Source organism: Acinonyx jubatus, chromosome A2 (assembly GCF_027475565.1).
Source record: "Acinonyx jubatus isolate Ajub_Pintada_27869175 chromosome A2, VMU_Ajub_asm_v1.0, whole genome shotgun sequence".
In the NCBI taxonomy this organism is placed as follows: domain Eukaryota; kingdom Metazoa; phylum Chordata; class Mammalia; order Carnivora; family Felidae; genus Acinonyx; species Acinonyx jubatus.
This window is the reverse complement of record NC_069383.1, coordinates 80443433-80454548: the sequence shown is the minus strand read 5'-3', so window position 1 is coordinate 80454548 and position 11116 is coordinate 80443433. Positions and strand designations below refer to the sequence as shown.

Here is an 11116-nt window from a genome sequence, read left to right as displayed (position 1 = left end):
ATTCTTCTACTTTCTATATTTAAAAGACCATGCATTTTAGTGTATGCATGGATGTATATATTCATGTTTGTGTAAATATAGACAGTCTGACATTTTTATATAGGTACATACCTTTTTTTTAATGTTCCTTCTCTAGTGGAAGGTAAGAGAAGATTGTGTTAATTTAGTGGAGCAAGAACCTGCAGTGGTTTAAGGACCAACTTCATTTTTCACTGTGGTTGATCTGCTTCTCAATTGCAGCTCTAAGCCATTTTTTGTTAGCTTTTCTTTAAAATGAGATTTGCAGCTACAGTGGAGGAAATTCAAGTAAGATTATAGTTGATTATGAACTGGCTTCTCAATTTTGAGGAAAAAAACACATGAGAAGTATTTTAGAACAAAGTTTGATAAATTTATTTCTGAATTGTGACATCTGGACTATCAGGCAGTTGTGGGGTTTTTTTGTTTCCCCTTTTATACACATTCTACAGCAAAATATAATTTAAAATAAAAGAAAAAGTTAATTGTACTTAAAATATGTTCCTATGGGTACAGAATGTATAAAATACTATGAATAGGGGCACCTGGATGGCTCAATGAGTTAAGTAGCTGACTCTAGATTTTGGCTCAGGTCATGATTTCGTGATGATGAGACAGAGCCTCTCACTGGTCTCTGCACTGGGCCTGGAGTCTGCTTAAGATTCTCTTTCTCACTCTGCCCATCCCGCATATGCTCGCTGGTGCTCATGCTCTCTCTCTCTCTCTCTCAAAAATAAAATAAAATAGAGGCACCTGGGTGGCCAGTCACTTAAGCATCTGACTCTTGGTTTCAGCTCCGGTCCTGATCTCATGGTTCCTGAGTTCCAGCTCCACTTGAGATTCTCTCTCTCTCTCTCTCTCTCTCTCTGCCCCTCCCCTGCACACTCTGTCTCTCAAAATAAATAAACCTCAATAAGTAAGTAAACAAATAAATAAATGAAATGAAATAAATTTAGTTACTATGCCACTTTACACTACTACTTTTTAAGTTGAAAATTACCAACAAGTCATGATGTTGTAACATAGATGATTCAGCATTATGTATTCACCTGTTTCATAAATAGACTTTAGAATTCAGAACCTACTCCCTACTCTTTGGAAAATGGAGACATGTATGCACGTCCTACTTACATGATGTTTTGGTTGACAATGTCTGACTTTATTATTTTTTTTTAAATTTTTTTTCAACGTTTTTTATTTATTTTGGGACAGAGAGAGACAGAGCATGAACGGGGGAGGGAGAGAGAGAGGGAGACACAGAATCGGAAACAGGCTCCAGGCTCCGAGCCATCAGCCCAGAGCCTGACGCGGGGCTCGAACTCACGGACCGCGAGATCGTGACCTGGCTGAAGTCGGACGCTTAACCGACTGCGCCACCCAGGCGCCCTGTCAACGTCTGACTTTAAATCCCAGCAGCTCTGCCATCTTACATCTATTTGGGTTAGCGAGTCACTAGCATTTTAGAATGTGGGGCTCCTCAACTGTAAAAATGGAGACAATAATATATACTACCTCTCTGGGCTCTTGTCATAGTTACATTAGAAAAAGATGTGAATGCACTTTTGAACCAAGAAACATAGCAGTACAGTTGTGGCAGATTGTTACAATACTTGTCCTAGATGAATCACACCTCACTGTGTCCACTGCCCTTTAAAGTGGGACTGCCATGCTTCCCATCAAGAGATACTGTTTCCTCACCCTTAGACTGGAGTTGAACCCCTATCTTATTTTTATCAAGAGAATGTAGTGGGAGAGGCATGTAACTTGTTGGCTAGCCTTCCTATATAGCCCTCTTCATGCTCAGAGACCACCATAATCTAAAGAAGCTCAGGAGGTGAGACTCCATGAAGAGAGGAGCCCAGCTGCCCCAGTCTCTAGCGATCCCAGCTGAGGCCTTGATGAGTTCCGCTGGAGAACCCTCCCTGCCTCAGAGAGCATATCTGCTGGCTACAGTCACATCACTGAGCCAGGTGAGACCAGGAGAACTGCCCAATCAGCCGGGAGAATCAGGAAATAGAATAATAGTTATTATAGTAATTATTGTCTGATTTTAAGTCACTAACTTTGGGGGGTTTTAGTCATTTAACTGATATTCCAGTTTTTACACATTATGATTATGCAGTCTTTCAAAATTCCCTTTTCATTCTTTTGCTTCTAGTGACTATTTCCCATTTACTGTCCAGATGGACTTGAGTTATTTGTTCAAAATTTCCAAATACCACCCTTCTAAACTATAAATGGGAAAGAACCCAATTATGCTGAATACTTACGTACTTGTTTCGTGAAAGGCTCAAACAAGAAAATATATGGGAAGATAATTTTTCAACTATGTAATGCTATCCAAATATAAAGTTATATAAAAAGATGAAAAATTTATGCATGAGAATGTTTCTGAGAAAGACCAATGTATTTATTTGAGAAACTTCTGGGAGAGGAGGCATTCTTAAGGTCCTACTCAAGATGGTGGCTAGATTAACAATTTACAGATCCTTGGGATTAGAGGTTCAAAAATATTTTTAAGATTTTTTTAAAAATATGATACAAAAAGTATACATTATATAACAGTGACTTTAATATCTATCTAGTAAAACCTGTTAATATTCACATTATCCTTCAAAGGAGTCAGAATCACATCAGCTAGAGGATACTCAGTTTTACCTAGCCTGGTGATGGACTGGAGCTCAGACATCTTGAGAAGTTAGGGCTTTATCTGAATTGCTCTGTATTTCAGAATAAAGAGAGCAACTTGAATTGGTTGAGTAGCATGGGTTCGAAGTCAAAAGTAGAGAAATGTATAAGGGATGAAAGGAACCTGATGCCACGAACTTTGTGGAAACGGGAATTAGAAATGTCCTCACTGCTACCCTCTAGTGGTGATGTGGCATAGGGGCCTTTGCAGGACTGACCTGTCCCTGAGGATTCTAGGTGGTTCCTGTAGATTGTGCAATGGAAAGCCCAGCTCCGTCTCCCTCATGCAAATCTCAGGAAAATTTACTTACTAAGGAATTTACGCATTATGGATTCTTTGAGGGAGGAGAGAGGTGAGGAGTGGCACAGAAAGAGAAGCAGAGATTTATATACGACTTGATATACATTAAAAATATAGGCAAGGTACATACGATGTATATGCACGGGAGCTGGAAGACAAGGATTTTTAACATCTGTGGTTCAGTCATTATTATCATATGGGCTGAAGTGTAAAGTCTGTAATGGCTTTCAGAGAGTCCCATAATTTTCCCATATGCTAATTCCAAGCTCATGGGATAAATCTTTAGAAAGTTTTGCTCTTGTCTGTCTGCAAGCAAAGCAAGAATAGATGAATTTCAATAGGGATATCTCAAGTGTAATTGGAAAAATTCACAAGTTACTCTTTCAATAATAAGTCAAAACCCTGAGAGAATATTATGTTTATGTATAGATATTTTGAAAAGGATCAATAGTTGGCCCTCATCTCAGACAAATTATATCAAAATCTTGATGGAAGGGCATGGCATTTGTATTTTTAAAGCTCCCCAGATGATTGTATTATAGAGCTTGGGGTGAGAAGTACTACTTTGAAAGGATAAAAGATTTTAGTGTCAGCATTACAAGACTGAAGACAAGAAAGAGACACTTGGGAATCCACGTAGACTTTTCTTTGAAGCTGAAGCCAAAGGCATCAGCAACCTAGTTGCCATCATCGGAAATTATTTTTTTCAGAAAAAAGCAAAAGTCACAGATTTACTCTTCAAAAATGGTAGCCTATCTGCATTTGGACTATGGTATGCAATTCTGGTCACTGCATTTTGAAAAACGTGGAATAGATTTAGAGAAGCACAGCAAATCAAAGAAAAGAAGACATAAAATCACTCTAATCAAGAAGACTGAAGGGGTGAATCTAGAAGAATAAGAGCCTCCTACTGAAGAACACGAATTCAGGACATGTTTACCCAAATGTGCTAAACTAAAACCAAGGGGATTTTAGGACACATGGAAAAGACATGATTAAGAAAAAAATAGTAACAGGATATGGTACATGTGTGGATGGATTTATTTATCATATTAGAATGGATAATCCTAATTCTTTACTAACATCACTTTTCTCCTCTTTGGGACAAGTAGCTACACACAGTTGCCAGCTTCTCTTGCAGTTCTATGTGGCCCTGTGATCCAGCTCCACCCGATATAAGTATGTTACTTCCGGGACCAACCAAAGGAATTCTGGTATGTACACCTCCATGGGTGACAAAGATGGAGACTAGGGTTTATATGGATTGAAGATGGCAGAACCATTGAGTAGATTCCATTGGGAGAGTTTCCTCAATGACCACGCATGGAATTCTGCCTTTCCACCTAAGACCACCTTCCCTGGGACAGTTTGTGAGTGAGGGAGGAGGAAACATATATATTATTACAGAGATACTTCTATACAGGAGAAAGTAACACCAATAAAATACATTCCCTCCTTATCCTTTCCACATCAGTGATCCCGATTCCACTTTTCTTTTGAAATAGCAAGACACAAGACAGGTAAATCTGGGTGCTTCAGTGACCCTTGAAAATGCCATGCTCACTTTTTCTCCAGTTTCCTTTTTTCCTCAATCTGGCAAGATTGTCCCCTCACCCCGATCCATCTATGCATTTCCCCTGGCCAAACCCATTCACCATCAGAAGACCTTTTCCTATTGTGAAGCTGCTACTGTTCTCAATCATTATTTGAAAATCTTACTCATTTGGCATTTTTTTACATATAGTCTTCCTTTCTTTGGTGAACTGTTTCAGAACTGAGTTTTTCAAGTAATGCAACAATGTTTTTATTTCTCTTGCCGTCCCATCAGTATCTAGTGCACACAGTGAATGCCCAACCAACAGACATCAAATGCATTACTTAATGAGATGTCTTCAGGTTAAAAATGTGAATAATGCAAAACAGACATTGGGTTATTTTGTGGGGGACTTCTATAAATGAGAAATAAGGGAAGGCCTTCATTGAGGTGAAGGAATCCTATAATGATACAATTTTTAACTCATAAATATTATATATTTAATGTATCACCAAGGCACTCTGTTAAGTATCTTATATATGTTTTGATCTCCATTAATCCTTCTGAAAGTTTTATTATGTAACTATTGTTTTGTCCATTTTATAAGTGAAAATATAGAGATTCAGGAAAGTTATTTCAATTTCTTAAGGTCTTTTAACCAGCAAATAACAAGAGAGAATTCAAACCTCACCCAACCTGAATCTTCTACCGACTGCTTTCCTCACTTAAACTATCTTCCATTTCTAATTGTAAAAGATAGTTCCTGCTAAAGAGCGCATAGACTCATGGGGTGGTATATCCTATGGCCACTGTCAGAACTTGGATAATACACTTAGTATACTGGAAGTACATATACTTTCTTTAACAAGCTAACCCAAAAGTATAATAAGTGGAAAATGGCATTTGGTCCTTTGTCCAAGAAATATTCCAGGCAGCCAAAGAGAATAAAAATAAATAAGGATATTGAAAAAAAATATAATGAAAGCACTTCTCATTATTCGGATTTTATAGTAGGATTTAATAATAAATTGTCTTTATCATTATCAATTTATCATGTTTTATTTGCAGTTAGGGCTAGATGCTTTGACTTCAAATCAGACGGCAAGAATTTTATGTTCACCATTTCAGGAGCCATTTGGGGAATGTTTAATTTTATTCCATCCAAGCTCTAGATTTGCCAGGTTAATTATTGATGAGTAAGCGGAGGATGGAAAGGATTTTATATAATCCTGCCTGAGGCTTCCCATGTCTTCCCCCATCCGACTTACAGCTCATATAAAAAGATCAGTGTCTGCTCTTGGCAGATGGTCCATAACCTGCCTATAATAATAATACTTCATGTTTTTCATTTATTGCAGGGATCTCAAACTTTTGAAAACCAACAGCCATACAACACTGCAACAATCATCATAGGTCTGTTTTACAAATGGTTAACCGGTAGAAGTGAATCAATGAGCCAGACTGCAGCATACTCTTGAGTCATTTACACCTGCCACCAGAGAAGTTTTATTTTTCACACATGTTATGCTCATCATCCATAAGACCAAAGACCTACCAACCACAGGTTCAAAATCTCAGCTCTGCAAAGAAAAAAGAGTAATTGTATCAATCTACTAAATGATACTCCAAAGTAGATAACCGTGGTCTTTTATGGATTTCTTTGCCATTCTTGACAGGAAGTGGTAGCTATTTTTAATCATACAAACTTAAAGACTAAAACAGAAGCTATTAGATTTTCCAAGGAGGAAAGCCCCCTTCTGAAGAGAACAATACAGTTTCTTTCTTGTCATCTTATGGGTTTCATTCCATTCTCAAATACATCCTGAGGAAAGATGAACTGACAGTCACCAGAAGCAAGGTCATACCTTTTAGATCACCAATTTGCTTTAGGGGACCTAGAAGCCCATCTTGGAATCATCTCTCTTGCCCACCTGTGTGCCTGCCTTACCAGCCAGAGATGGTCTCCAGGCAGAGGCTTCCTTCATTCGGCAACCATCCTGAGCACCCACTATGTGTGCATGCTAGAAATACAGTGATATACAAAGGAGTCTCAGTTCCTGTTCGTGAAATGAGTGTATAGTGTAGTAGGGAGACACAGATATTTTAAAAGGTAATTACACATGTCTTACCATCAAAAATAGCAAGCTAGCTGATTTGGACAAGACTTCTTACTGAAAAGAACTAAGAAATTGGTCAAAATGCATTCAAAGGAATATTAGTGTGAATTAGAGCTGAAAATACAGTGAAGGAAGATGAGAACCTGCAAGCTGCTTCTGCACTGAGAGCATTTGCTGATTTGGAAAAAAATTCAACTCTCCTTCAAACAGCCTCAGTGAGCAAGGAGGACGGAAATAAAAACCCAGAGTCTGCAAACAGTGAAGGGTCTGACATGAGATCCTCCCCAAATAATAAGCTGGAACACGAAAGGGCTACAGGGCAAGGGTGAACTGGAAAGGTATCACTTCTTTCTTTAAATTGCCTAAGTTCTGCAGAAAACAGTCTCAAATTTCATCTCTCCAATATTAAAGTGGCCTCCAGGTAAAAGGCAAAAGCCAAAGGAAGTCTTATCTGGAGGAAGATACTTTCACCGTAGACCTCTATAAATTTCTGTTCTTTCAGGGAAAGAGGAAGACATATGCTTAGATTTATGGTTGTTTCAGGGGAGCTGGTGAAATGTAGCTCAAGACTTTTGGAATAGTTCAGGAGAGGAATGGGAGAAGAAACTAAAGCGAGTGAAATAAAACAACACTGAGTAGTAAGAAGAGCCCAAGTGATCCTTGAGCCAGAGATTGTAACATTGTCTATGATCCTTCTGGGCAATGTATGCTTCCCGGACCTTCGTCATCAGCACCATCTGAGAGATTATGGGAAATAGACTCTCAAGCCTGACCCCAGACCTACGGAATCGGAATCTGCATTTTAACAAAATCCCTAGGTGATTCGTATGCACATTAAAGTTTGAAATAATGAATGGGAATAATGAAACCTGATCTAGATCAGTGAGAATGGGAAAAGAGAATGACTGTTAGATATGTAGCTGCTGCCCATTACGATGTTAGAGGCCATGGGTTGGCTAACAGACTCTGTAGTTTCTAACTTAAGCACCAGAAAGATGATGCTTCAACAGGCTTTCAAACCCCATGGCATGCACAAAGCCATTAGGAAGGCAAATGGTATTACACAATTTTTTTTGTCCCACTTGTTGCTTTGGCTTAGAGAAAATGGACAGTTAGAGTTTCCATGTGATTTGAGTGGAAGTGTAATTGGAATTCAGTATCTTGAGTCTGGAACCACTAATTGTTCTGCTGAGCATAATATTGGACAAAGTATTTTCCAAGTGTGATGAGCAAAACTAAATCCAAAAAAAAAAAAAAATCAACTTTCCAGGAGATGGTTGGAGTCAGCCAGCCTCTGCTCCACTGTAACCATGTGGGATAAAAAAAAAAGGCATGATGAAAAATGCAGATATGTCAGAGGATGTGCAACAGGACTTGCCAGAGCAATACAGCACAGACGATCTTGCAACCTATGCGGAGATGGAGTTTGACAAGAAGTACATCCCATTCTGGCAGTGCACCATGAGGAGAACTGGAGAGAGTAAGTGATACACGAAACCAAATACTGTATCTGCTTCTACCTGGGACAAGTGGTCATTCACCTGTTCAAACCTAGTAAAATGCTTGGACTGCGTCATGTTTGTTGTGATCAATCTAAAATAAGGACTGCAGCCTAAATTCCAAATACCAGAGAATGAAATCATCATCCTTGCTAAGAAAACACTTTGACCTCTGGACCTTTATTATGTTGCTTTGTAGAGGGCATTCTCTGTACTAGTTTGTTTTTTTTTTCCCCCTCTCTCTCTTTCCTTTTTTTTTTTTCATACTAGTTTGTTATAGTTATAAAACAATTAGCAAAATAAGTAAACAAACAAAAAATCCCCCCCCAGAAACAAAAAACCAAAGAAACACTAATCTGAAAGATATATGCACGCCTGTGTTTATTGCATCATTATTTACAATAGCCAAGATATGGAAGCAAGCCAAGTGTCCATTAATAGATGAACGGATAAAGAAGATGTAATGCGCACACACACACACACACACACACACACACACAATGGAATATTTCTCAGCCATAAAAAGAATGAGATCTTGCCATTTGCGACAACATGAATGGACCTAGAGGGTATTATGCTAAGTGAGATAAGGGAAGACAAATACCATAGGATTTTGCTTATATGTAGAATTAAAAAAAAAATAAATGAGCAAAAAAAGAAACAAACAAAAACAATTTGGACTATTAAATACAGAGAACAAACTGATGGGTGCCCTGGAGAAGGTGGGGAGGGAGATGGGTAAAATAGAGGCAATTAACAAGTACAAGCTTCCAGTTATAAATTAAAAAATTAAGCACAGAGATGAAAAGTACAGGATAGGGAATCTAGTTAATTTTTAAAAATTAGCCATATTTTAAAAATTAGAGGCATTCCTGGGTAGCTCAGTCTATTTAGTTTCCAACTCTTGATTTTGGCTCAGGTCATGATCTCATGGCTCGGTTGGTGGGTTCAAGCCCCACTTGGGGCTCTGCACTGACAGTGCTCCTCCGGTAGTGACTAACATTACAAGCCAGTTACTGGAAGCTAAATGTAGCCCATATTCACATAGTAATCTGTACGTGCTATTCTTTTTTTAGTTGGAAGATTTTCTATTAAAAAATTTTAGATGTCATGCTTCCTTGGAAAATTGAAACTGACCGCCCTGAGCCCATTCATGCTAGGCAATAGTCGACTGGAGTAGCAGCTTTCTCCATTAGGTCTGCTCCCACCTGACTTCTTAGTTTACGTTCCCTGCCTCCTGTAGACATTTTGTGTTTGACCACGCCACAGTCTCCATTTCTCCACTAGAGGAGACACTATCTTTCTACCAATTAGAGATAACTAATGAGGGCTTATAAAATTTGTAACTGATTGTAGACCTATCAACAGAACTACATTTTTAAAAGATGGACAGTGAGATGTGCAGTATGTTGAGGTTTCACCCACATTTTCTTCTTTGCATCTCCACTGATTCCTTTGAGCTCATTGGTTTGTGTGCCTGAATAATAAGTAGTGACAGGTTGAAGTTTTTCTGTATCTTTGTCAGAGTTGCAATTAATAATCATGTAAGTAGAATAATAGTGATGACATTATGGGGGGTGTAAAAAACCTTCTTTAGTCATTACCTCCTAAAATAATTTCTAATAAACGTCATACGTGAACTCACTTATTTCTAAAAATCTGTTTGAGGTCAAGAATTAACGTTGGCTTTTTTTTTTTTTTTTTAATGATCCCTTGTCTGGAGTTTCTAAGTTCTCCAGAACTTACTACCCACTTTTAGAAGGAGCAATATTTTAAAACCCCTTCTAGATAATGTGATAGATTAACATGCCATAGATCTGACCATAAATTCAATAACAAAATAAAATTCTATTTAACCTTTAGGGCCTACAATCTATTTTTTAACTTTTCAGAAAAAAATCTGGCCCAAGCCAGAAATATGGGCCACTTGAGACACCTTCCTTTCCTGAAGATTGTTAAATTATACACTGTACAATTTCTAGCACAAATATCCTTTCCTAACTTATGTTCCCCTTGATCCTTAAGTGAACTTTTTTCCATTCTAAGATGTGTCTTATATTACCTCTTAATAGATGCTTAGGCATCGCCAGGTCTTGTGTTCTCACCCCTGTCCCAGTCTATCCAAATCCTACCCAGGCTTCGTGGGCCTTCTCAAATGCATAGCATTCATGAAATCATCCCTGCCTATTCTATTACTTTCTATACATTTGGTATATGTCATGCACCAGATTGAAATAGTATTCCTCTTGTTTTGTTTTTTTTTTAACATTTATTTATTTTTGAGAGAGAGAGAGAAAGACACCGCAAGCACAGGAGTGGTAGAGAGAGAGGGAGACACAGAAGCCGAAGTAGGCTCCAGGATCTGAGCTGTCAGCACAGAGCCTGACATGGGGCTCCAAGTCACAGACCATGAGATCATGACCTGAGCCGAAGTTGGACCCTTAGCTTAAGTGACTGTGCCACCCAGGCACCCCACCTCTTGTTACGTTTTAACCCCTTTGCAATGTGTTGCATCCTGTGTGGACTGTACCCTATATTTTGTTTTCCACAACATTGCTTTCTATAAGAAAGACTCTATAAATACCCACTGACAGCCCAGTTCTGAGATTTAGCTTAAAGCAAAGATCCTATATCATCAATTTTCTCTCCATAAAGAATCTTTCCCATCAGCACACAAACATACTTCCATTCCTAGAATTTTTTTTTAATAAATTCTCTCTTGACCTTATTTCTCTCTCTAGCTATAACCCATTTCTGTGTTCCCCTCTATAGCTGAACTGATGATCTCCCCCAGTGTTTTTGAATTTAAATGTTCAGCCTATATAATATCTAATAGTTATATCAAATTTAGCATATTCAAAATCAAGACTTATTTCTACCCTGACCCAAAACACTACTCATGTTGTGTGCCACAATTCGTTTAACAGTAACTTTACCCCTTCAGTTGGTAAAGTCAGAT

General features: G+C 38.3%; 1 long non-coding RNA gene across 1 annotated transcript; it reads left to right on the top strand.

Moving 5' to 3' along the window:
- Window positions 1-1442: 1442 nt before the first annotated feature.
- Window positions 1443-9621, top strand: LOC128314804 (uncharacterized). Its single transcript, XR_008296880.1, has 3 exons — window positions 1443-1988; window positions 4120-4221; window positions 5900-9621. It is a non-coding gene; the product is annotated as an uncharacterized LOC128314804 (long non-coding RNA).
- The last annotated feature ends 1495 nt before the right edge of the window (window positions 9622-11116 follow it).